The sequence below is a fragment of the Oncorhynchus masou genome, chromosome 28 (genome assembly GCF_036934945.1).
Source record: "Oncorhynchus masou masou isolate Uvic2021 chromosome 28, UVic_Omas_1.1, whole genome shotgun sequence".
Taxonomy (NCBI): domain Eukaryota; kingdom Metazoa; phylum Chordata; class Actinopteri; order Salmoniformes; family Salmonidae; genus Oncorhynchus; species Oncorhynchus masou.
In genome coordinates, this window is record NC_088239.1 from 42,833,844 (window position 1) to 42,861,501 (window position 27,658).

The window sequence follows — 27,658 nt, forward strand, 5'->3', positions numbered from 1 at the left end:
CCGCATTTACATGATTGGTTGACGGTAGGTGCGGGCGGTACGTCCTGTATAAACACAAACTCACTTCCTTGACAACCTCCTTCACAGTAGCTCTGCTCTGCTCCGCTAAGCACAAGAAGTATGAAAGCCCTGAAGTTTGCGGAGAACGGCATCGCAGTAAATGGTGTTACAGCCAATTCCGACATCAGATTGACCACGCAACGCCTTTAAGTCAGATCTGGATCTGAGAATCCTTTTGACAAAGACAAACTAGTTTTGCCTGTGGCCCCCCTGTCTGGGAACATATACGACATGTTGTCTTATATGACATATGCCTGCTAGTCTATGTATACAGAGCTTACACAGCTCGAGAAGCCAACACAGTCAGTACATCAGGATCATACTATGCCCATTCAACCGTCCCCAACCTTGCCCTCTGACAGGTCAACATGACATCCTTACTATAAAACAGACACATCAGTTCCCACCACTTGGAGCACAAAATGTCAGCCTGTCGTCATGGCAACAGCATATTAACATGTACCCTTGGCTTCTGGTGTTGAGAGGCTGAGGCGAGTCGTTACAACCCACGCATTATTCCATGGTGCTGTGATGCACGTAGCTCGTGTGTGTGTGTCAGAAAGACCGGGCCAAGAAGGTACACACCAATTCACACATAAATGAGACACACAATTCAATTAAACCTGAATTGCACTTTTGTGATCTTGTGATTCATCCGCATTGTTCCAAGAAGACACACAGTAAGAAACACTGACAGAGGCAGACACGTATAGCTTAAACACCTGACTTGACAATGGTCACCATCTAGCTACCACCAACCAATCAAATGGGGAGATCTCTGGCACCACACGACTACATGGTGAATAACTCCGCCGAAGAACCACAGAGATAAAACAGGAAATAGATCAGACATCAGACAGCTGACCAAAGCTTTGTCCTGACCTGGAGCAAATTGTGTTCCCACATAGCGTATGCCTCCAGGACAGAAGACGATTGATGGAAAATGAAGAGAGCAAATTGTGTGCAGAGTCCAAAAGGTTATCCATTTACTGTGCCTAGCACTAATTAAACTTTGAGCAGAGGAGTTTCCATCTAAAACCAAGAAAACCTCATACACTACTGTTCAAAGGTTTGGGGTCACTTAGAAATGTCCTTGTTAAAAATCTGTTGTTTCCAGCTACAATAGTCATTTACAACATTAACCATGTCTACACTATTTCTGATCAATTTAATGTTATTTTAAAATGGACAGAAAATGTGCTTTTCTTTCAAAAACAAGGACATTTCTAAGTGACCCCAAACTTTTGAACAGTAGTGTATATAGAGGCCATTTATTTCATATGATGCAAGAGGGATTAGGATTGGACATGTGCATTTTCACTATAAACCTGATTATTACAATGCCATAATAACGCTATAACTAACAGCTCTATATTAGAATGGACTCTAGAATCATCAACAGTATAATATGAAGACTAGAATCGTCAACAGTTTAAATAATATGAAGACTAGAACCATCAACAGTATATATAATATGAAGACTAGAATCATCAACAGTATACAGTGGGGAGAACAAGTATTTGATAACCTGCAAAATTGGCAGTGTTTCCTATTTACAAAGCATGTAGAGGTCTGTCATTTTTTATCATAGGTACACTTCAACTGTTAGAGACGGAATCTAAAACAAAAATCCAGAAAATCACATTGTATGATTTTTAAGCAATTAATTTGCATTTTATTGCATGACATAAATATTTGATACATCAGAAAAGCAGAGCTTAATATTTGGGACAGAAACCTTTGTTTGCAATTACAGAGATCATATGTTTCCTGTAGTTCTTGACCAGGTTTGCACACACTGCAGCAGGGATTTTGGCCCACTCCTCTATACAGACCTTCTCCAGATCCTTCAGGTTTCGGGGCTGTCGCTGGGCAATACGGACTTTCAGCTCCCTCCAAAGATTTTGTATTGGGTTCAGGTCTGGAGTCTGGCTAGGCCACTCCAGGACCTTGAGATGCTTCTTACGGAGCCAGTCCTTAGTTGCCCTGGCTCTGTGTTTTGGGTCGTTGTCATGCTGGAAAACCAGCCACAACCGATCTTCAATGCTCTAACTGAGGAAAGGGGGTTGCTGGCCAAGATCTCGCGATACATGGCCCCATCCATCCTCCCCTCAATACGGTGCAGTCGTCCTGTCCCCTTTGCAGAAAAGCATCCCCCAAAGAATGATGTTTCCACCTCTATGCTTCACGGTCGGGATGGTGTTCTTGGGGTTGTACTCATCCTTCTTCTTCCTCCAAACACGGCGAGTGGAGTTTAGACCAAAAAGCTCTATTTATGTCTCATCAGACCACATGACCTACTCCCATTCCTCCTCTGGATCATCCAGATGGTCATTGGCAAACTTCAGACGGGCCTGGACATGCGCTGGCTAGAGCAGGGGGACCTTGCGTGCGCTGCAGGATTTTAATCCATGACGGCGTAGTGTTACTAATGGTTTTCTTTGAGACTGTGGTCCCAGCTCTCTTCAGGTCATTGACCAGGTCCTGCCGTGTAGTTCTGGGCTGATCCCTCACCTTCCTCATGATCATTGATGCCCCACGAGGTGAGATCTTGCATGGAGCCCCAGACCGAGGATGATTGACTGTCATCTTGAACTTCTTCTACTTTCTAATATTTGCGACAACAGTTGTTGCCTTCTCACCAAACTGCTTGCCTATTGTCCTGTAGTCCATCCCAGCCTTGTGTAGGTCTACAATTTATCCCTGATGTCCTTACACAGCTCTCTGGTCTTGGCCATTGTGGAGAGGTTGGAGTCTGTTTGATTGAGTGTGTGGACAGGTATCTTTTATACAGTTAACGAGTTCAAACAGGTGCAGTTAATACAGGTAATGAGTGGAGAACAGGAGGGATTCTTAAAGAAAAATTAACAGGTCTGTGAGAGCCGGAATTCTTACTGGTTGGTAGGTGATCAAATACTTATTTCATGCAATAAAATGCAAATTTAGTACTTAAAAATCATAATGTGATTTTCTGGATTTTTGTTTTAGATTCCATCTCCCACAGTTGAAGTGTACCCAGGATAAGAATTACAGACCTGTACATGCTTTGTAAGTAGGAAAACCTGCAAAATCGACAGTGTATGAAATACTTGTTCTGCCCACTGTATATAATATGAAGATGAGAATCATCAACAGTTTATATAAGAAGACTAGAATCATCAACAGTATAATAAGACTAGAATCATCAACAGTCTAATATGATAAGTAGATGCCTACTGTACAACTTTTCTTTGTATTGCTTTTAAATCTTTTTAATTAATTGCTTTATCATATTAACACCTTGTTCTAGCTCGCTATTTGTGTAGGTGGCTATCAAGTAAACAAAATGATATAGAATCATCAGCAGTATAATATGATTAGAATCATCAGCAGTGGCCACAAGGAATTCTTCTAATCATATCTAGCAGCCTCATACTGGATATAATGACTGTAGTTGGTCTCTTATGAAGAGAGACTATGGAAAAACACACATGAGGCAGGCAACAGGGCCTGACAATCATAACTATGCAAACAAGCTTTCAGTCTAGCATTACATTACGCATGTGTGTGTCTACTTCCATCAATAATACTGTCAACTGAGCTCTATGTCTGTCTCTCTCTAACACAACTTACAAATGGCTATGCCACTGCTGGACCAGAACGCTGAGGATAACTCACTGCCCTGGAACAAATTTAATTCACAATTTTCTTTTAATTCTCAGGAGTCTCAGTAGAATTAAAAATGATTAAATTACACTAGCTCCCCGATGCCATACAATCAGAGAATCCTAATGATTTTCCCTCAATCTTTTTCGTCTTAACACAGGACCAATCAAATCAGACCCAATCAGAGAGACTGATGGTTATTGGTTGGTTTCAGCTTGGGGGGCGGGGTCATGTCAGTTGACACCCCAGGCAGAGTAGGAAATTGGTTTGTACAGACAGATGACATTTAGATGCACAAATACACATACATATTTTAAAACAGAGACATAGAAGCACGCACACAGACACACCTGACCTACAGTACCTGTACCCAGCCAAACCTTATAATACACAAGAGGCAGGCAACAAAGATGATATGAGTGGGTAGGTTTCTGAGAAAAGATCCAAGAACCATATTACATCATGAAAACCTTGTTAGCTCGTCCTCACTTCCAAATGACCCCAAAAGTGGGCTAAGGCCTTTCTCTTCCAGCAGGAGGGGAAGATCGAACTGTAAGTAGCACATTGTCAGCAGACAGATGGACTCCCCCCACACACACACTTTGCCTAGAAGGCAGACAGCTTAATGTCAACGTAAAGATCCTGGCAAGCACACAGACAGACACTCCATAAGAAGAGCTCAGCTTGCCAAACTGTCATCCATCATATATACACAATACCAAACCCAGAACACCACATTGCATGGAAACACATGATCTGTTCTAGAATGAGAACATTACAAAAGAACACTATCGATCACCGCCCCCATCAGACAGACATCACTGTTGTTATATCCTGAATATATGTGTAGAGAACGTACACCGTGCAGGATTACGTCATGTCTGGCATTCAGTGGTCTGATCGTCTGTGAACCTTTGAAGAGTTGGTCTGTGCTGTGTGAAACTTCACTGTCTTGTTAGTGTTGATTATTCACTGCTATACGTCATTGTTGGTTCTAAACATGGGGTGCTAGTACCCACAGACCATATGTACAGTGGGGAGAACAAGTATTTGATGACCTGCAAAATCGGCAGTGTTTCCTACTTACAAAGCATGTCGAGGTCTGTAATTTTAATCATAGGTACACTTCAACTGAGACGGAATCTAAAACAAAAATCCAGAAAATCACATTGTATGATTAAGTAATTAATTTGCATTTTATTGCATGACATAAGTATTTGATACATCAGAAAAGCAGAACTTAATATTTGGTACAGTAACCTTTGTTTGCAATTACGTTTCCTGTAGTTCTTGACCAGGTTTGCACACACTGCAGCAGGGATTTTGGCCCACTCCTCCATACAGATCTTCTCCAGATCCTTCAGGTTTCGGGGCTGTCGCTGGGCAATACGGACTTTCAGCTCCCTCCAAAGATTTTCTATTGGGTTCAAGTCTGGAGACTGGCTAGGCCACTCCAGGACCTTGAGATGCTTCTTACGGAGCCACTCCTTAGTTGCCCTGGCTGTGTTTTTCGGGTCGTTGTCATGCTGGAAGACCCAGCCACGACCCATCTTCAATGCTCTTACTGAGGGAAGGAGGTTGTTGGCCAAGATCTCGCGATACATGGCCCCAAAACCTGCAAAATCGGCAGTGTATCAAATACTTGTTCTCCTCAATGTAGGTGCTATATAATATCAGCCTATATAGTATTCTATATCTATGCTAGTACCCCTGAGGATACCCAGACTAAGCCTTGTTAAAGCAGCTTGATCTCGAGAGCAGCTCAAAGGGAAGTGGAACTTAACGTGAGCAAAGCAGTCAGCCTGGTTTCACAAGGCTATCCTGGCCTATTCACAGTGTACAAAGTGGGGAAGACTCATAAGAAAAGGGCTGCGACACAAATTACTATTAGAAATTGTGTGGTTAACTGTATAGATAAAAGGCAACATTGTGCTGCCCTCTTCATTGACCTGTCAAAGGCTTTTGATACTGTTCACTCGTTGCTAATTCAGAGGCTTTTCTCAATTGGCCTAGACCAGGCTGCATGTAACTGTCTTAACAATAACTTGACAGATAGAACTCAATGCATATCTACTGATGGTGTTATATCAGGTTTCCTGGATATTATGAAAGGTGTCCCGCACGGCTTGATTCCGGGTCCTATACTTTTTACATTAACAATGTAACCTGCCCTTGTATGCCGATGATACTGCTATGTATGCTATTGCCCCCACAGTTGACCAGGCTCTATCTGAACTACAGTCTGCCTTCATTGTATTATCGAAAAAACTTTGACCTGAAATTAGTATTGAACGCAGGCAAAACGAAGTACATGTTGTTATCTAGAGCACATAAAAATAACTGATGATTTAAGAATATGTACTTTATATATGTCTATATTGATAGTGTCACTGATTCATATATCTGGGCACTTGGATAGATGAAAAGCTGTTTTTTTAATAACATTTTACTGCAGTGGCCAGATTAGGGTCACATAGACCCAGTAATCTTGAACAAATCTACTTTGAAACAAAAGTATACACCCCCACACATGGTTAAGGACTTAAAAAGACACCTGTACCATGTCAGATACAGAGTTGAAATGTATAACATTTTTAGTTTGCATCCCAATATTACACTTTATATAGATCACAGAAGACTGAAATATAACAAAACCGTTTAACATGGAAACGCCGGAATTTCAGTGGGTTTTCAGAAATAATGTTTATTAATGATGAAATGATGAAAAATATTAATAACATTACGCCAATGAGGCCAATAGCGGGCAATTTGGTCATTTGGCTGCAGGAAAGGGTTTAAAAACCATATCCATGAGTTGAAGCTAAGAATAAAAATGGCCGTCTTCTATAACAACAGGCCCTGCCTCCTGCTAAATTGTAGAAAGCAGAGTATTCAGTCAACGTTCCTATGGCGACATCATCTATATGAATGCAGCTGCCGCTTCATTAAAGCTGTTAGATGCAGTTTGTCATAGCGCTTTATTAAGGGCAACAGTTTTAGTACTCATCACTGCATTCTTTACCAGTAAGTTGGTTGACCCACTTTGATGTCAAGTCGGTTGATACATTGCTATGTTTTCATTTATAAAGCCCTTTTGCAAAAAAAGCCCCACTGTATCTGACATCGTTACTAAACTTAAGACATAAGGGACGGCTAACCCTGGAAAAAAAATCCTTTGTTCTCTACTGAGTGGAGTAAATGAGCTTTCAGTTTATATGCACCTTATTTGTGGAACAATCTTCAAAATGTTCTTAGAATGTGATGTGCTGGTGTCTCTAGGGCAATTCAGAAAGCTGATTGAGGACCTTATTACCGATTAATGTTTGTTTTTGTCTCCTTGTTTTTCTTTCGGCTTGCATTTTGTAATTTATGTAATTCAGGGTTCATCTGTAAAAGAGACCTTGGTCTCAGTATGACTCCCCAATAAAATAAAGGTGAAATTATTTTTTGTTAATGGCACCCTATTCCCTATATAGTACACTACTTTTGACCTGGGTCTCGTTTCCCAAAGCCTTTGTAGCGTTAAGACCTCGTTAGAGCCAAGGTGTTTCCCTGAGCCTTCGTTAGTAACCTTCGCACATCTATGATCGATCCAGACCACTCATAGAGCAGCCAAAGTGCATCATTAGATGCTTTTTTTGCTCGTCCTCATCACTTTATTCACAGAACATCTCAGCTAAACATGGAATCAATATGTTTATGCCATCTGTCTGACTGTGACTGCCAATATCTTCAGAACGAAGTTGACTACAAATACAACATTGCCGAAGTATTGGCAATTGTTACATCAAGTGAAAGATAAAATGAAAACTGAAATGATGGCATGAAAATATAGCCTATTTACAGCCATAGGTGGTAATTTCTCTCTAGGTTAGGAGCTGATCGGTCATCAGTATTGTGGAATATTTCTGAAGTTAAAGTACGTTTTGAATGGAGAAAGCTGATCCGAGAGCAGTGCTGCTTTTCTTTTTAGCCTATCAGTATCCAAATGGCACACTTAGCGAACGTTCTCTCTACTTGATTGCTTGTTTGGGAAATTCTCTGGTACTTTTGTATACTTTTTAGTCAGTATTTGTCCCAGAGAATTGCATACTAAGTCACAAATGTAGGCATGATATTATTGCTCTCGCGCTCTCTGCTGTGTGTGCCTCATGCTACCTGCCACTCAAATGCTGAGGGGGGGGAGGCGGTAAATGTCAAGAAAATGGTGCCACACAGCTTCTAGAAAACAGTTGCTTTCAAACTAGGGATGTCTTGGCTAATTGAGGTGAGACAGTAACTCTGCTCATAGAACTACACATTGACACATCCAGCCCAAAGTGTGAGGTTTACAAAACACTTACTAGTCGCCAAAGTACAGGATAATGTCTTTAAGTTACATGCAACTGGGAAATTAGGCCCTGATCCCTATGGGCCCTGGCAAAAAGTAGTGCACTGGGTTCCATTTTGGACACGGCCTTGTACTAATGGCCAGTTGCACATGAGGGGGTACTCCCTGAGCAGAACAACATGTAACCGGAGCCTGGATTACATGTAACAAAAGAATGTTGGGACTGTTGGCTGAGTGAATATCAACAGAGGTTATTTATTAGGAGCTGAAGGTTTACCTCCGAGCTCTGCCTTCTATTTTACTGGAAAAGTTGTCTCCTCTAACTTCTGTTTACCAGAATTAAATAAAAAAGACCCTTTGTCAGCACACGCTGTGTGCATGTTTTTTTTGTCTCCTCTCCCTCTTCTTCTTTACAGAGTGGCTTCTGTAGGGCAAGCGTGTACAGTCAGCGCCACTAAAATAGTTGATTTTCTTCATCTTTTTATATCTCCATCCTCTGTTTTGGCAGGCCGCCATTCAAGTCTATTTCTTGTTATTTATTCCGGCCCCCTTTCTCTCTCTCTTGCTGTTAGCCTCTGTGTTGCTGTGGTGACTGTAGGCGGCGGTGCATTGAAACATCGCTCGGAGAAACGTCGGATATGGACTAACCACTATGTTCTGACACACAGATACACGGTTGTAACCTGCTGTGTCTTTCTCCATACATTCAACAACAACAACAACATGCACATTCAAATTGATCCCGCTAAGCCAGGTACAGCATAACAAAGGCACACAACAACAACAACATGCACATTCAAATTGATCCCGCTAAGCCAGGTACAGCATAACAAAGGCACATCTAAATCCTCCAAGAGTCATCCAACAGCCATCCAAGAAAGGAGTTGAGATGTATCCTGTCTGCCTACTGTGCAAAGAACATACGATGCTGGTAACAACAAGGTTGCTTGTTTGATTCTTACGTGTGCCGTATCCTGAATATTTTGTATGCGTCACCGTTAACTGGCAGTTCTGTAAGTCGCTTTTGGATAAAAGTGTCCGCTAATTTACCATACGATCGTACCACGCTCAAAGTCACTTAGGTCATCTGTTTTGCCCATTCTAACTTTCCATGAACGGGGTGGTGTACCTAATAAACGGGGCAAAACAGTGAAGAACCATCCAAGAAATGACTTGAGAAATGCCCTGTATGTACTTCGTCCTGTATGACAAGCACATCACAGACCATGTGACATTCAGGGTTATAACACAGACCCGGGGAACATTACATCCCAGTGCCTTGATATCCATTGAATTAATTTACAAAGGCCCTTTCTTTATGGGCTGGTGAGTCTAATGTGGAGACTTTGATGTCTTCCAAAATGGCACCCTATTCTATAGTGCACAACCTTGGACCAGAGCCCAGTCAAAAATAATGCACTGTATTGTAATAGGGTGGCATTTCAGATGCAACCTTTCATGTTGTTCGGTCATGGCCCTGCTGAAGGAGGCATGGCAACCAGGTCTCTAAGCACCCTGTGACTGAAGCTGAGGCCAGGGCTACATGATGATGGTAGTGGAGGAGGGGCCGGAGGAGGAGGGGGGAGGGGGGTGAGAGGAGGGAGGGGACATGTGTAGCATGCTGGGAGGCTGGGAGCATGATGGCTGCTGCTGGGAGACTGTGGTGTGTGTGTGTGTGTGTGTGTGTGTGTGTGTGTGTGTGTGTGTGTGTGTGTGTGTGTGTGTGTGTGTGTGTGTGTGTGTGTGTGTGTGTGTGTGTGTGTGTGTGTGTGTGTGTGTGTGTGTGTGTGTGTGTGTGTGTGTGTGTGTGTGTGTATGTTTCTTCGTGCGTGTGTGTCTTTCCTCTGAATCCACTCATCAGTAGAATGTTTTTGGAGTTCCCCTGCATGTTTGTGTTCAGTTTGTTCAGTTTTCCAAATAGCCTATATCTGTTATGTAGGCAAGGAGGCACATTTTATTTCCCTCACATAGAAAGTTTACGTTAAAAAAAAGTACATTGATTGCGGATGACAACAATTCCTCCATCAATTACAAAAATCTTTACAACATTCCACTGATAACCACCAAGCCTCGGTGTGAAACAGTAAATTGTTCCATATCTCCACACAGTAATGCGAACAGGCGTGGGCGTACTGGATGTGATTTGATTTTAAATCGAAGTTACCTGCTGCAGTATATCTCAGAGTTCTGCGCTCAGCTCTTTTGCTGCCAGTTGCTCTCTGTATATCATACAATGCGTCCATATGGCAGAGGGAGACACAATAACCAGAGTGCGGAGGCCTACCTGCCGTCCCACCATAAATGGAGCCCCATATGTGCAGAAGCCCACCATTCTATCCCACTAGCCTATAGTGGGCGGTGTATTTTGCGGAAGCATAGCGGGCCTAGCCATTCACCGTGACTCAAATGCAATGGTCAAGCGCAGCCTTTTCCCACGATCTAAGGGCGCTCTCTCATTGTTTGAATTTGATCTTTTAAAAATAATTTTAGAAACATTTTTCATTTCGATTTTTTAAGGTACAAAAACGAGATTATAAAATATCAAATTATAAAAATATAAATAATAATATAAAAAATATAATAAGAATATTTTATTGATCAAAAAAATAAAAAATCTGTATAAATTTCTTCACCAGGCTTTTTGAAATTCTCCCGCGACAACATTTTCATATCAGGCTACCCCACACGGGGTCGCAACCCCTAGTTTGGGAACCACTGGTATAAGGATAATGAAATTGTAAGACGAAAAATATGGTTTGCAAAAACATATTCTGCATGTCAAGTTATATCCAAATACTGTATGGAAAATGATATTTATAATCTACTATTCCTTCTAATCAACACTTCAAAATGCATGTTAGAATAAATGGTTAGTTAAAATGACTAAATGGTGAGCCTATCTGATGTATTGGTGACTGAACAAAATGTTCTCATGGCATTTCTCAGGCGTGAAAGATGTGTTTAAATCCAATGAACACAATAGCAAATGTTCTGAGTATAAAACAGGGGGCATTACGTGTTATTAGTCTAGAGTTTTTTTTTTTTTTTTTAAATATACCACTTACATCTGAAAAAAATGCACCTAAGTCCAAAGTGATTGAAAACAACTGTAATGGCGTAGCTCATGGGGTTACTACTGCGCTCTTCTCTCTCAATCTGTGTGTGTGTGTTTACATGTGCGTGTATGTGTTTATTCTGTGTGTGTGTGCGCGTGTTTCTCCTGTGTTTGTGTTTACATGTGTGTGTATGTGTTTCTCCTGTGTGTGTGTTTACGTGTGTGTGTTTCTTATTTCCCCAACTGTGGGGATTGGGTGGAGGGTGTCGTGGTGTCAGGAGACTTGTGAAAATGGGAGTGGGGATGTAATAGAGGGTATCACATGTGTGTGCTGCTCTGCTCTCTCAACCTACTGGGCTTAGATGGGAGTCAAAGACAGAATTAAGAGGACGTGACAATGGAGCAGAGAGTAAAGCATGGTTCCCACTAGCGAGAGCAAAGGGTGACACCACACACACACGCATCACATGACAGAGACTGGGCTGGTACAACAGAGTTAATAATCTTGGCACTCAGAATCAAATCTCACTTGCTGTGCATGCTGGTTAAGTTTGTCACAAGAGACTCTGGAGGCAATGGTTCTGTGCTGCCCAATCTTGATTATTCCCTTGATGAACATGCATGTACAGGCCTTGTAAGGTAGATCCAGCCTACTATAGACCTGTATAAAATTTACCATATGTGGTGTAAGAACGCAGGCATCCCAATGGACTGTCTTGTCACCACGTGGACAGCATAACTACAGATATGAGTAGTCTTTGGGGAGGAATGAAAACACAGAGATCTGGACCGTTTCTTCCTCAGTGTCCTCCTCCTCCTGCTGCTTCTCCTCCTCCCCCCTTGCTGGGATGACCCTTTGGAATGGGCTTGTATTTATCGCAATCACTCTTGCAATGAAGACGGCTCTGGCCAGCCATTAGTGTGTGTGCGCAATGTGTTAAGGTGTCACTGTGAGAGGGGGATGGGAGATGGAGACAATAGGGACAGGGAAGAGGGGAACTGTTTAACATTATCATTAAGAATATGCCCTTCCCCCAATTCAGTCAGCCTTCCCAATCAGTAGTAAGGGAGTACGAGACCAGAAGGCAGGCAGGCAAGGAGGGAGGGAGGGATGGAGGGGGGCAGGCAAGGAGGGAGGGATGGATGGAGGGGGGCAGGCACTCAGGCAAGGAGGGAGGGATGGAGGGGGCCAGGCACGCAGGCAAGGAGGGAGACAGGCAGGCAGTGAGGGAATCAGGCAGGGAGGGACATAAGCAGGAAGGGACATAGGCAGGCAGAGAAGCAGGCAGGGAGCGAGGGAGGCAGGGAGACAGGCAGGCAGGGAGACAGGCAGGCAGGGAGACAGGCAGGCAGGGAGACAGGCAGGCAGGGAGGGAGGCAGTGAGGGAGGGAGGCAGTGAGGCAGGAAAACAGTCACTCATTGCTGTGTTTCCAGGGGGCCAAGGGTGTTGGAAGGGTCACAGAACGAGTCACCACTGGGGATAACAGATTCCGCCCCTCCTCCCTCTCCACTCAGAGAGACACAGCATCAGGGATGACATATGACATCACTGCTGGTGACTGTTGCAGACCCTGCCTAATCGCCCCCTGCCTGCTGTCCTTCACAGACATTGTGACCATGCTGGGGCTCTCATGACAGACTGTTACACACATACACACAACAAGGTTCTAGGTTCAAGGTATAATGCAGACACTGCCTCCATAACCTTCAGACTTCCTCTGCCTGATGTACCATGGAAACCCTGCTGGCGCAGGCCCGGTCTGTCACCATTATAGAAGCCAGTCCAAGCATCACTGAAAGTCAACTCGATAGGGAATGTCAGTTCTAGTGATATAATTTCTTTGGCCTCCATAGCTTTAGGCCCCATGCCTGCTTTAGCATGGTGTCCATGCTGGCACAGACCCTCCGTCCAACATAGAAATACAATGGGAACGTCCATTCCAGCCAGTCTCTTGTCTATGGCTTCCCTAGCCCAGCTTGCTGTAGTCTGGTCTCCATAGCCTTCCTCCCCTGCCTGCTGTAGACTTGTGTTAGCATGATGATGACCAATGACCATGCAGACCTCTCTGCAGGCGGTTCCACTGTCACATAAGGGCTGCATCATAACACAGCATCAGATACAGACTATTTTGTGGAGAGGAGAGCAGCAGTGAGACAGAGACAAGCACACAAGGAGGAGGAGGAGGACATTTGAGTCTGGTTTGATCATACTACTTAAGTTTTGTCAGTAGCCAGCCCTAAACAGTTGGGTACATTCTGCAAAACCGCTTCAACTCTGAACTCTCCCTGCTTAACTAGCGTGTACACACAAAACACACACACAGAGAGAGAGATAGAGGGAGAGAGAAAGAGAGTAGGGAGCTCGACGCTAGACGCAAGTTTGTGCACTTCAGCACCATGGACAGCAGCCTAAACGCTACTGGGGAGAGAGGAAACTCGAAAACCCAAGACTTCAATTATTCCAACTTGTGATTGTTTGTTCGTAGGCCTGTGGCATAAGTCGTTGTATGAAAATGTGTAACAGTGTATTTCGGGAGATAATCAATAGCCAACAATTACTTTAAACGTCAACCCAAAGAACAACAAAGCATGGGTACACCTGATTATAGCGTCATCCAATAACATAAAACTACACTGCATTTTTAGCTTGATTCGAGAAAGATAAAGTTTAGTCATGCTAATGTCGAGAAATTATACAACTAACAACAGCTACTTCAGGAGGAAACAATCAGGACACGCGTTCTAGGCAGAAACATGCTGCTGGAGCTATGGTTAGGCTAACACCTTACCTTTGCAGATATTTGAAATGTACCGGGTCGCATCTGAGTTGTTGATGGCTCGTGAGAGCTCTATTCCGACCATCAGTGAGGCTGGCACATGAAACACCGAATGGTCGCGGGGCAGCCTCGGGTGATACTGATTAGCTTCTTGCCACTGCTTCAGTGTAACCAAAACAGTTATGATGACCTCTTTCCTTCCAGCAAAGTGACCAGTCCACAAAACCGTTACATGAAGAACTATGTCATACGAACTATGGAAAGGATTGAAGAAGTAAAAGATGAGTTGATAAAAAAATCACAACCAAATAAAAACTCAATAAAAATCCTAATACCTCAAAATAAATAGTGTGGAGTCCACACAAGCTACCACGTTTAAATCGCTGTTGTCCTTTAGTTATTTTCACGTTGCTTATTTGTTTTGCTTGTGTAGCTCTCCTCTTATATCCTCATTCATTTCGCGATAGAAAAGTCCTAAGGCCAATTCCAGGCTCCTTTCACTGTATATGTAACGCAAAAAATCTAAACGTCTCCAAAGCTGCTTATGATAATCTCAAAATAACCTACATCAAAAGAATCGACAAACTGTGTTTTTATAAGGCAGTCGTGCACCATCAGCGTCCACTTGGATGAAGTTTCATAGGTTGTAGGCTATTGTGACTGCCTGGTATCTTCAAAATACGGTCCCTACACCGATAACGCATATAAGGACAGCAAGTGTAACGGTTATGTGGGGAAAACACGACAGCTCCATATCACGAAGCTGTTATTCACTATTAAAAGGGTCAGATTTCCAGTCTTCGGGGCTTCTTTGAGAAATAACAGTCAATGATTTGAATCTGTTATTTTTTCCCTACAAGTCTTGGCTCAACTGGTAATATGGGCACGGGCGCTTGTCGCTGCAGTTGGTAAATCCAGGCAGCCAGCTACTGTAGCCCGTATTGCTGACACTCGGTCAGATTCTTCTGCGGGGTAGTCGCTCAATAATTTTTGATTGTCGTGTACTGCGCGTTGTAGCCTGGCTTTGTAGCCTATTGTCTTGCGCTCGCAGATCAAATTAAGATTAGTAGGCATTAAAATGATCGGCGTGGGGGGTGTTCCAATCGAAGGCGTTGAGATGGAGACAGAACAAACAAACGAAACGAAAACTCACTGCTGAATCCGATAAACCGCGGATGATCAGAGAGCAGTAGTCCTTAAATCAGCGGTCCTCCTATGCCAATGTCCATTTAGAGTATGGAAATGGTAAGACTGTGGCAAGTTGAGTCCTTAAGAAATCGACTCTCGAGATTCAGCCTTCGGAATGATGTCGACGTGGTGAGAGTTAGATTTGCCACCTCTTCAGTCATTCTCATCTTCGATAGGATGACTATATAAGAATATATCAGTTGAATTGCCCACTTTTCATGAAGCGGTTATGAACCACTGCAATTTAATAGGCTAGACTAGCCAGGTTGCCAGTCTGTTTCCTTTGGCACATGACATGGAGTACAAGGAGTGGAATGTTAGCTAACAGACTGGCAACCAGGCTAAGACTAAGCTACTGGCAGTTTCTGTACACTTTGGTAGGTATTAACAGTCTGTTTCTATATTTCTGACATTTCTCACATCAGCCCCATCAACATGTGACACACACACACAACTGATTGAAGTTTGTATGTTTCAGCACCTGGACAGCAGCTACAAACATTTATAAGCGTCATAAGCCTTACAATTCATAATGAATTATAGCCTATAACATTTACAATAATGCATAAAACATGTACATATACTAATAAGCATTTATAATGGCTTATTCATAACAGTTATTATAAAAGTGTAACCGAAGAGCAACGTGTGAGGGGAGAGCAGAAAGAAGAGAAAGAGAATAGCGCTAGAGAACCCATACAGAAAGAGAGAGCTAGAGCAGAAGAGTGAAAACAGAGAGAGCAGACTGGGACACAAAGAACGCTTCCAGCCCAACCAACCAACCAACATGTCTGGGGGCCAAAACAAGCAGTGGTCCATCTGGTGGGCCTAGCTGTTTCAGGAGTTTCAGCCAGAATGGTAATGATCAGTGACTGGGCTACTTAGCAGGTGCTGAGCCCCACTGGGCAGCTAGGGTATTGCTGGGTACTGCTGAGATGGCAGATCAGATGTACATAACCTATTACAAATTGTAACGTTGAAAGACCGCAATATGTCTATTAAGCGGGTGCTGAGCCCCACTGGGAAGCAGGTAGTTAGAAACGCCATTTGTATAAAGGATGGTTGGTGATGGGATGTTGGGGGGAGGTAGAGGGGGGTATAAGATATTGCTGTCTCAATCCTTACTGTCTGTATTCCCTGATCATTTAAATTGAAAAAAATATTGATCACAAAAATATGGGTTTTCATTGAAAGACAGGAATATGCATTTGTAAAAGATGCATGGATTCTCTAAAATCTCTTCGCCCCACAAATCTGTTTACAGTAATTATAATTGCTTTGGAATTTGGCTACCACATCTCTCTGATTCAGAGGGGTTGAGTTAAATGTGGAAGACACATTTTGGTTGAATGCATTCAGTTGTGCAGCTGACTAGGTATCAGCTTTCCCGATATAGGCAACCAGTACAATAATGAGACAATTTGGATAGCAAAGAAGGATCGGAAAAATATGGAGAAAGCAAACGAGACTGGTGGAAAACATTAATTAGATGACGATCACAGACACCCCCTCCCCACCTCACTTCCTCACCCCCAGAGCTCATCTCAGAGGGAAGAAAGTTTTTTTATTGCATTAATTATTCAACCTCCAAATATTACAGGAGGGAGGCTGAGATTGGGCTGTGTTGTAGTGACAAGGCTCTGTATTATTCATAGATGGAGGGAGACAGAAGGGAGGTTATTTTATTCTGTTCTGTTACTCCAGTTCGCCCTTCCACACAGACAGAGACAACCCACAGGCCCCTCTAGGACTGCTTTATGGTACTGGATGTTAATTAACCTCTATGTATGTGTCCCCCCCAAATGGCACCCTATTCCCTATGTCGTGCACTACTTTTGACCAGGGCATATCGGTCTAAAGTAGTGCACTACACTATAGTGCAGGGAATAGAGTGCCATTTGGGATACAGCCTGAGGTAATTGTTAACCTCTATGGTCCCAGGCCTCCTACACGTTGCCCAATGAGGGAGCAGAACCACAGCTGGCAGTCACGTGAGGTCAATATCTCTATATTGCACTGTGACTGTGACAGTGTTTCTTACAGCCACATATACTGTTTATAATTCATGCTACAATAATGGCAAATTTTTTATCTATTCTATACCGAACTATATTCGACTTTAGTTCCTAATATATACTGTGCTATTCTATATTATTGTCCCATTGTCATGCCCTGATCTGTTTCACCTATCTTTGTGATTGTCTCCACCCCCCTCCAGGTGTCGCCCATCTTCCCCATTGTCTCCTGTGTATTTATACCTGTGTTCTCTGTTTGTCCGTTGCCAGTTCGTCTTGTTTGTCAAGGCAACCAGCATTTTCCCTGTCAGCTCCTGTCTTTTCCCACCCTCCTGGTTTTTAACCCTTGCCTGTCTTGACCCCGAACTCGCCCGCCTGACCACTCTGCCTGCCGCCCTGTACCTTTGCCTCTATCTGGTTTTCCGACCTCTGCCTGACCTGACCCTGCATGCCGTCCTGCACCGTTGCCTCTGTTGCTGTAATTAACATCGTTACTTCAAAACGGTCTGCATCTGGGTCTTACCTTATCCTGATACCCATGTCCAGACCAGTAAGAAAGTGTCCTGTCCCACCCTGTCATATCCTGCTTTATCCTCTCCTATGCAGCCCTGTCCGAAAAGAGAACAGTATGCTGGGATGTTCCAGGAGTGAGTGACTCTCTCTCTCTCATGTGAAGTGGATAATAAACAAGAGTGGAATAAACAATATAAATTAACAGTAAACATTATGCTCACAGATGTTCCAAAAGAATAAAGACATTTAAAATGTCATATGTCTACATACAGTGTTGTAACGATGTGCAAATAGTTCTTCACAGGTGATGCCCCTTTCTCACTGTGGTATTTCACCCAGTAGATATGAGAGTCCCACTCTCCCTCGCTCTCTCTCGTCTTTAGTTCACAGCTTCCTTTGTGGCATGCATTTTCTATTGCAGCTGCATCAGTGGAGCATCAGTAAGGGATTAAGAGAATAAATACAGTGTCAGACAGTCAATACAGGGCATGTGTGCCTGGTGCATAGTCACGTCTCACAAAGTGAGAGGGCATTAATCCCAGCAGACCCCTGGCCTCAGGGACTCGGGTCCTCATTACGTTACTCATGCTGCCTCTCTAGCGGAGTGTGTGTGTGTGAGTGTGTGGCTATCAGCTCCACTCATAACCTCCCCCTGCCTCCATCCCTTCATCCCTCCCTTGCTCACACCCTCACCCTTCAAACCCTGATGGCCGAGGGGGCTAAGGCTAACCTTTTCAGCAAACAAGAAGGCGTCCGTGTTTCTTGATGTAGAGAAACACATTTGATAGCGTTCTGATTGTTGCTTCCTTCAACCCTGAACGAATGGGCAGGACAATTGTTGGGGTTAATGGTGTGTTACGTGAGCGAGCGAGACACAGAAAAGCAGGACAATAGTGGAGTTAATGTTGTTTTACCTCAGAGACATTGTGCGTCCTGCTGTTTGAATTAGCTTCCTCCAAAGCCAGGTGAAAAGTGATTGTTCCTAGAAAACTGACACCTGGTGAGATTTCAGCAACTAGGACAAATAGCTAGATGTGTGTGTGTGTGTACTTCTATCTATCTAGCACACACACACACACACAATTTTCATTACAGATCTTTTTTTGTCTTACTCCAGACAAAAATAATGACTCTATCCCCCTACAAGGACTACATCTGGCATGTTCATTAAAATGTACTCATACATTTACATGCACACTAAGGTTTCCGCTATTAAACGGATTATGGCAGTAGGCAGATTATGGCATTAGTCACGTAAACACCGTACTCTGCTTATCTTAAAATCGGCGTAAGGTCATAATCAAAGTAAGCATACGCCGATTAAAACACCTGGATTTCTAAGCTATCGTTCAAATGATTAGGACATACACTCCGATTAAGGCGTTTGCATTTGAGCTGCACGTGTGGTAGCATCAGCAGCTCAAGCTTCCTTCTTTTGCGCGAGTGAAGTTCGGAAACACTGAACATACGCATCTCAGAAATGGTTTTCACATACTAACTTTATATGTCCGAACTGGAGTTAATCATTGAGTGTCTGGCTTGCATGGAGAAAGGCATGATTTCACGTCACAACAAACCAAAACAGATTTTTGCGTTTCCTGAAATCATAATCTCAAAGCAGTTGTCATGGCACAAGGTCCCAGAGTTTTGCCTGGTCAAGTCATGCGGTCAGGAAGAACTCCTAGCTGGCCCATGTACATGTTGTGATCACAGACAGACAGTGACTGAAGGTCAGAGATTCAGTGCCAGACTTGTACAAAAGCTATAGAACATACGCACACACATACGTACCTTCTCGCAGGTGATGGAGTTATACTGTAGGTGAACTCATGAACAATGAAAAGGAAAACTCTGCACTCTGCTGTTCGTACTCCCAGGTGATTTTATTGATACAGCGTTTCAACTCTAAAATCCAGCCAAACGGCCCACAAGGCCAAAACCAGTGGAGTTTGGATAGGCAATAAAACTCAGTTTGTCCAACTGGATTGCCATTGATTATGTCCATGGTCTATCAGGATCAATTACGGACTGGCAGATGTCGAGAATCGTGCTTGACCCGAGGGCTTAAAGAAAACAAATCACATTTTGCTCAACAAACATAACGTCATTCAGCCAAATAAAGAGTCGGAGGTCACATGGGATCGCCTTTTAAGAGTAGAGAGAGGGACGACTCGGGACCCAGAGACAGTCACATTCCAAAGGAGAAACAACAACCAAGAGGAGACGGGTCAGAGAAAAAGAAAGAGTTGGCGCCCCGGTTTTCGATAAAATTCAAGCAAGAGAAAAAGACTGCTTAGAAAAATGAACTAAGATGACAGGATACTGTGAAAAACTGTGAGACTTTGGCATAAGACACCGCCTGGAGATGAAGAGTACAGCGAAGGATGGTAAAATTGTGAAAAAAACAGACACCTGTAATGGACTGAACGTGTCAGAACAACAGAAGACCGACAAGAGGAAGAGGAATACTTCCGCATTGACAGTCCGTATAACAAAGCAGACCATCATTTGAATGAGGAGATAAAGGTAGAGAAGAGGAAGACGGAGTTACCCTTAAACAGACCAACCTACTGACACACCGGCCAACCGACCGACTAACCAACGCACCAAGCAACTGACTGACCGGCCAACCAATCCAGAGTATCGTGTGTCCCAGGTTGTGCGTCTCCTCGACAAGGACCTGTGGCTGCAGGATGTGACTCTGGTGTTCCGAACAGTCTTAACCATCCCGGTGGTGATCCTTGTAACCTCCTACCAGGTAGATCCTGCTACCAGCCCCTCCTTGGGGAGGATCCACGACCCACCTCCAACCCCCTGCTGCTGCCCTACCCCTCGACCCCTGTGGACACCACCTGTCCAGGAACATCTCCTACCCCCTCCAGGAGCTGTACCTGGAGGTGCGGTGCAGCGAGATGAAACAACGGCCTGGTCCTGGGGATGTCACCAACGCTGACGTAGTGGTCCTGTAGGATGATGGCCACTAGTCCTACTTTGTATCCCAAACCCTATTTCCTATGGGGTGCACTACTTTTCACCAGGTTTCTGGTAGTTAGAGAGTGTGATGCTGACTAAGGTTACGGGTTCGATTTCTGCATAGGCGGCATAAGGTCAATCTTGCTCTGAGTTCAGCTCTGCCCCGATAGGCAGAACAAATGTGACTGGTTGGATGAAAGAAAGCACAGCTCTAACCTTAACCAATTAGGATAACTTGCCTCAACTTAACCAATCCCATTTGTTTCTGCCCACGAGGCAAAGCTGCGCCCAGAACAAGCTTGAACAAGGAAAAAGCAAATCTGCCATATTGTAGCTGGTACCCGCTGTATTGCTTGCCTGTATGTAGAGGTGGTTTATTCTGATGGTAGAGAGTCAGGCAGGACGTGCCTTCATTGTGATCATCCTAAAGTGGGGAATTTTTCACAATATTAGATAGATGCATATGGACAAAAAAAAGATGTTGCGTGATGAAACATGAAGATGCCAAGTTTGAAAACAAATGACCAGATATACTGTATACTTAATAAACTATTACAAACATATGATCATCCAAATGTTAGCTATACATCTTGTGACTCATCAGATATGAACATGGGGAAAATCAAATTTTCTCACTTTCCATGCGAGGACTGGAGTCTGATTATAGGAATGATCCCAAAACACTCGCAGGGCAGCACACATACATGATACATCCCTTTTCACTCCTCCTGCCTCTGCCTGGACCCGTCCCGGGCCTGCCTCTCTGTGAGGAGCTGCTACTTAGCTGCGCCTTCTATCCAAACAAGTGTTGAATGGCCCTCTGATCCCTGTACCAGGGAGGAGGTCCAACAGGGACGGATGTGGGGAGAGAGTGAGGGGTGAAAAGGGGATAGAGAGAACTCTGAACATCTGTTAAAAGCCTGGGACCACTGTGGTCACAACAGCACAATGAAACCGCTCCAAAATGGAGACTGAAGTGCACAGAGCCTAACTAACTCTGACACATGGCGCGTCCCTGGTTAATTTGGGCTTTTTACTAAATGCGTGGCTTTTTTTTGAGTCTTTACTCTTCCCAGAGCAATCATACAAGAAGAGAAAACTGGTCTTGGGTGGAGGGTTCTATTTCAGGGCGTGTTACATGCGGACAACGTGATTGGAGGAGACAGACTCAGCTGTTACGGTTGGCTCCTGGGATATGCATCTTGCCTGCTCACCTGAACGTAGGGTTAGGCATCCACAGAATGACGTCACACATGTTTTGTAAATACTTACTTGGCTATGAGATGTTTCCACTGTGTACATTTTTCTCTGGGGTTCTTGAATTGCAATTGTCCAGCATGTGGGCTGCTGTCCATAGTGCTGAAACATACAAAATGGACCTAGTATCTGACCATCATCTTGTGCGTGTGTGTGTGTTCATGTAGGTGTGTTTGTGCGCGCATGTGTGTGTACGCATCTCTCACACTCTCTGTGTTACTCCAGGATGTGTGGAGTGACAGTCAGGGCCGTGTGAATCTGGACAGTCAGCAGGACTACCAGCTGATGGCGGCCACTCAGACACCTGAGGGATTCTCTCTGCTGTTCAAGAGGCCCTTCAGCACCTGCGACCCACAAGACTACATCATAGAGGTGAAAGAGCGTGAAAGAGAGAGACAGATCAGTGACAGGCGGTAAGAGCATTTTTTTAGCACCCGTGACCCCAGAGAAATAACACAGAGATATCATATTGTTATACTGTTCTGTACTGGGAAGGTGGGAAGGTGGGAGGGAGGGAGGGGAAAGAAAAGAGAAAAAGAGAGAGAGAGAGAACAGTAGCGGGTAAAGAGAGGCATAATATAGAGACTGATCTTTGTGCTTGCTTGTGATTGGCAGGAGGGCACTGTCCACCTGATCTATGGAGTGTTGGATCGGCCAATCCGCTTGCTCCAGCAGCTCAAACTGTCCCAGATCGAGACGGGGGTGCAGAGAGCCCGCCTGCTCTGCCCTGACACCCCGTCTCCCTCCCTGCTCCAGGACATACACACCCTGGAGGTCCGGAACACCGACGTCAACATCTCCACCCAGGAGACCACCTACTGGTGTCACATCTTCCAGATTCCCCCCAACAGGCAAAAGAACCACATCGTGATGGTTGGTAAATCGCTAAACCTAGTCCTATACATTGATGGAACCTTATAAATAGAATTACTTTTAGTAATTCCACAGAATTCAAATTACTTTGAAGAGGGGGATGACCGCAGCAGCTTTCCAATCTATGGGAATCTCAGACGATATGAAAGAGGTTAACCAGGCTAGTAATAGGGGTTCCAACAATTTCGGCAGATAATTTTAAAAAGAGAGGGTGCAGACTGTCTAGCCCGGCTGATTTGTAGGGATCCAGATTTTGCTGCTCTTTCAGAACATCAGCTATCTGGATTTGGGTGAAGGAGAAGTGGGGGAGGTTTGGGGGAGTTGCTGTGGGGAGCGCAAGGCCGGGGTAGGGGTAGTCAGGTGGAAAGCATGGCCAGCCGTAGAAAAATGCTTATTGAAATTCTCAATTATAGTGGATTTATCGGTGGTAACAGGTAACAGTGCTCTAGCCCCTAAGCATTCGAATAGATCCAAGAAAATTGGATAAGTGGATAAGTGTAATCAATATGACAATACCCCTCCCCAACCTTATTGCGTAGCCCCACCCAATCTTTTGGATAGGCGCCAGGAGTTGATTTGGAATCGGGCTAAGGAATGAATAAAGTTAACACGATGGAGTCCATTGCAGAGCATTTTCCCCTCCTCCTCTTCTCCCCCTCTTCCTCCCCCTGTCTTCCTTCCATTACAAGTCAGTGGTAACCCCAGGTAACAAGGCCATAGTGCACCACATGGAGGTGTTTGAGTGTTCTCCTGAGATGGATACGGCCCCCAAGTACAGCAGATCCTGTGACTCCAAGGTGAAGTCAGCCGGCCTCAACTACTGCCGCCACATCCTGGCTGCCTGGGCCATGGGAGCGGAGGTAACCAAACACTGCAGGGACGGCACCAGTCATACACGAACGCGCACACCGCACCTGGGTTCAAATAGTATTTGTTTTCTTTCAAGTGCTTTAGCTGTGCTTGATTGAGCCTGTTCGGTGCAATAGAGCCAATAGAATACTCCCAAAAGTGCTATTCCCACCCATCAGACACTCCAAGTAGGTTCAATCGAATGCTCAAATTATTAGAAGAACAAATAAACTATTTGAACTCGGGTCTAACACAATTTAATACATATCAATACTGCCTGGAAAATATTAATTGAAGATCATACAATTTCCACTTCACAATAGGTGGTCTTAAATTTTGTGGTGTCCCATGTGACTCATCTTCCAACTCCAGGGTTGTGGGTTCGATTTCCACGGGGGACAAGTACGAAAAAGTATGCACTCAGTACTGCACCAGTACCAACAACAATGAGCCTACAGGGAGGAGTTGAGAACCCTGGTGGAGTGGTGCCTGGAAAATAACCTCCCCTTCAACATCAACAAAATTAAGGAGCTGATCGTGGACTACAGGAAATAGCAGAGAGCGTGCCCCCATCCACATCAGACAGGGCCGCAGCGGAGAGGGTCAAAAGCTTGAAGTTCCTCGGTGCGCACATCACTGACAATCTGAAATGGTCCCTTCACAGACAGTGTGGTGAAGACGCAACAGTGCCTCTTCAACCTTAGGAAGCTGAAGAAATTTGGCTTGGCCCCTAAGATCCTCACAAACGTCTACAGATGCACCATTGAGAGCATACTGTTGGTCTGTATCACCGCCTGGTACGGTAATTGCACCGCCCTCGGAACCACAGGGCTTTCCAGAGGGCGGTGCGGTCAGCCCAAAGCATCACTAGGGGCCTTCCCTCCAGGACATCTACAGCAACCGGTGTCACAGGAAGGGCTCATCAAGGACCTCAGCCACCTGAGCCACGGCCTGTTCAACCCGCTACCATCTAGAAGGCGGAGAACGTACAGGTGCATGAAAGTTGAGACTGAGTAACAGCTTTTACATCCAGGCCATCACACTGTTAAACTGCCACGACTAGGTAGCCCAGTGGTTAGAGTGTTGGGTCACTTTTTAAATCCACTTCTATCAGTGTAGATGAAGGGGAGGAGGCAGGTTAAAGAAGGATTCAGGAGCCTTCAGACAATTGAGACGTGGATTGTGTATGTGTGCCATTCGGAGGGTGAATGGGCAAGACAAAAAAGATTGAAGTGCTTTTGAACGGTGTATGGTAGTAGGTGCCAGGCGCACCGGTTTGAGTGTGTCAAGAACTGCAATGCTGCTAGGTTTTTCATGCTCAACAGTTTCCCGCGTGTATCAAGAATGCTCCACTACCCAAAGACATCCAGACAACTTGACACAACTGTTGGAAGCATTGGAGTCAACATCGGCCAGCATTCCTGTGGAACGCTTTCGACACCTCCGTGGTCTTGAATCAATAGTTAGAGTGCTCGGAGTCTGTTTTCCGGGGCTTCACCGGGGGACTTTATCCCTATAGGTAGCCTACAGCATGTCAAAGATGAAGTGCATTGCCAAGCTTCCTGCCATCCAGGACCTCTTCCTGCCATCCAGGACCTCTATACCAAGCAGTGAGGAAGGCCCTAAAAATTGTCAAAGACTCCAGCCACCCTAGTCATAGACTGTTCTCTCTGCTACCACACGGCAAGCGGTTCCAGAGTGCCAAGTCTCGGTCCAAAAGGCTCCTTAACAGCTTCTACCCCCAAGCCAAAAGACTCCTGAACAGCTAATCAAAGGGCTACCCAGACCCATCGTTTACGCTGCTGCTACTCTCTGTTGATAATCTATGCAGTCATTTTTAACTCCACCTATATGTACATATTACCTCAATTACCCCAACAACCGGTGCCCCCGCACATTGACTCTGTACCGGTACCCCCTGTATATAGCCATGCTTGTTATTTTACTGCTGCTGTGTAATCATTTGTTACTTTTATTTTATATTTTCTACTTATCAATTTTTTACTTAACACTCATTTTTATGCATTTTCTTAAAACTTCTTAAAGCATTGTTGGTTAAGGGCTTGTAAGTAAGCATTTCACTGTACTGTTGTATTCGGCACGTGATAAATAACATTTTTATTTGATGTGGTTGAATTTATTCTGCCACTGTGTGACACTTGTACTTTGGAACTGTCTGTGAAACAATGTAGGCTATGACTTACCGGCATTAAATTGGCTACCACGGTGCCATATAAATGCATTTCTAAAGGGTTATGGAGAAAACAAAACAATTATCGCAAAATTGGTTGTAAAAAAATTGTTTTGCTTGGCTTCTCCATTGATTTCACCCAAACACTGCTACTGTCCACCACCCAAAGGACACCCAGCCAACTTGTCACAACTGTGGGAAGCATTGGCATCAACATGGGCCAGAATCCTTGTGGAATGTTTCGACACCTTGTTGAGACCATGCCCCGACGAATTGAGGCTGTTCTGAGAGCAAAAAGGAGGTGCAACTCAATATTAGGAAATTGCTACTGATGTTTTAAAGACTCAGTGTATTTTCCAAAACAATAGCCTCCACCATCTCAAGACAGTCATTAGGGATGTGCATCTTTCCCTATGAAGACGATTCGATACAAATCTAGATACATGGGCCCCAATACAATGCGTTTTCAGAGAAGCATTACATCGCTGAGCTTTCCAGTGGTTCAAGGGGCCGCCGTGAGAAAGCCTCAAGCACAAAAGACATGTACCAGTGACGGGCTAAATGCTTAAAGACCGGTTCTGCGAAAGCAACGTACAGCCTCAAAAAGGAGGGGGGAAAAAGGGGGGGGGGTTGAATTCTGGGGGAAAGTCAAGGATGTAATCTCTGTACTTACAGATAAACTAATGCAATTAGATCCAATAGTGATGTTGCTTTGTGATGACTGATTTGCAATCTGCCAACGGAGAGTGTGGTTGGCAGGAACCACAGCTGCTAAGAAAATGATTATACAAAAAGTGGATTCCACCTCATCAGTTACCGTTGCAACAATGGCTGCTCACATTAAAGGAAATTGTTCTCATGGAGCTCTCCACGGGCCAGGATCCACAGGGCCAAGGTGTCCACTCTGGTTGTACTTATGGAGCTCTCCACGGGCCAGGATTCACAGGGCCAAGGTGTCCACTCTGGTTGTACTTATGGAGCTCTCCACAGCCAGGATTCACAGGGCCAAGGTGTCCACTCTGGTTGTACTTATGGAGATCTCCACAGCCAGGATCCACAGGGCCAAGGTGTCCACTCTGGTTGTACTTATGGAGCTCTCCACGGGCCAGGATTCACAGGGCCAAGGTGTCCACTCTGGTTGTACTTATGGAGCTCTCCACGGGCCAGGATTCACAGGGCCAAGGTGTCCACTCTGGTTGTACTTATGGAGCTCTCCACGGGCCAGGATTCACAGGGCCAAGGTGTCCACTCTGGTTGTACTTATGGAGCTCTCCACGGGCCAGGATTCACAGGGCCAAGGTGTCCACTCTGGTTGTACTTATGGAGCTCTCCACAGCCAGGATCCACAGGGCCAAGGTGTCCACTCTGGTTGTACTTATGGAGATCTCCACGGCCAGGATCCACAGGGCCAAGGTGTCCACTCTGGTTGTACTTATGGAGATCTCCACAGCCAGAATCCACAGGGCCAAGGTGTCCACTCTGGTTGTACTTATGGAGATCTCCACAGCCAGGATCCACAGGGCCAAGGTGTCCACTCTGGTTGTACTTATGGAGATCTCCACGGGCCAAGGTGTCCAAAGCAGCAAAGGACATTTCTGAACTCTTAACCAACAGGCCTTTACATCCATGAATGTGTATCAATAATGTGTCACTATTTCTGAGGCTATATGATGGTTTTCAGTAGATTTACAATGTTATATGAATTTATTCATTTTTATCTCATGCTCCATTTTACATTCTACCAGATTGCCAGTGTGGGTATATTCCTTATATTAAGCAAACCAGACAGCACCGTTTTAATCTAGCATTTATTTATCGACAGGCAGGGGGACACTCCAACACTCAGACATAATACAAACCAAGCATTTGTGTTTAGTGAGTCTACAAAATCAGAGGCAGTAGGGATGATCAGGGTTGTTCTCTTGATAAGT

The 27,658-nt window shown here is 44.5% G+C and overlaps 1 protein-coding gene and 1 pseudogene across 1 annotated transcript in view; one reads left to right on the top strand and one right to left on the bottom strand.

Moving 5' to 3' along the window:
• Positions 1 to 15,280, bottom strand: part of LOC135517616 (protein FAM163B-like) — a 42,897-nt gene extending 27,617 nt beyond the window's left edge. The window contains exon 1 of the mRNA XM_064942085.1: positions 13,881 to 15,280. The gene's annotated coding sequence lies outside the window, so the exon portion shown is untranslated. The remainder of the gene's footprint in view (positions 1 to 13,880) is intronic.
• Positions 121 to 27,326, top strand: LOC135516987 (dopamine beta-hydroxylase-like; annotated as a pseudogene).
• The last annotated feature ends 332 nt before the right edge of the window (positions 27,327 to 27,658 follow it).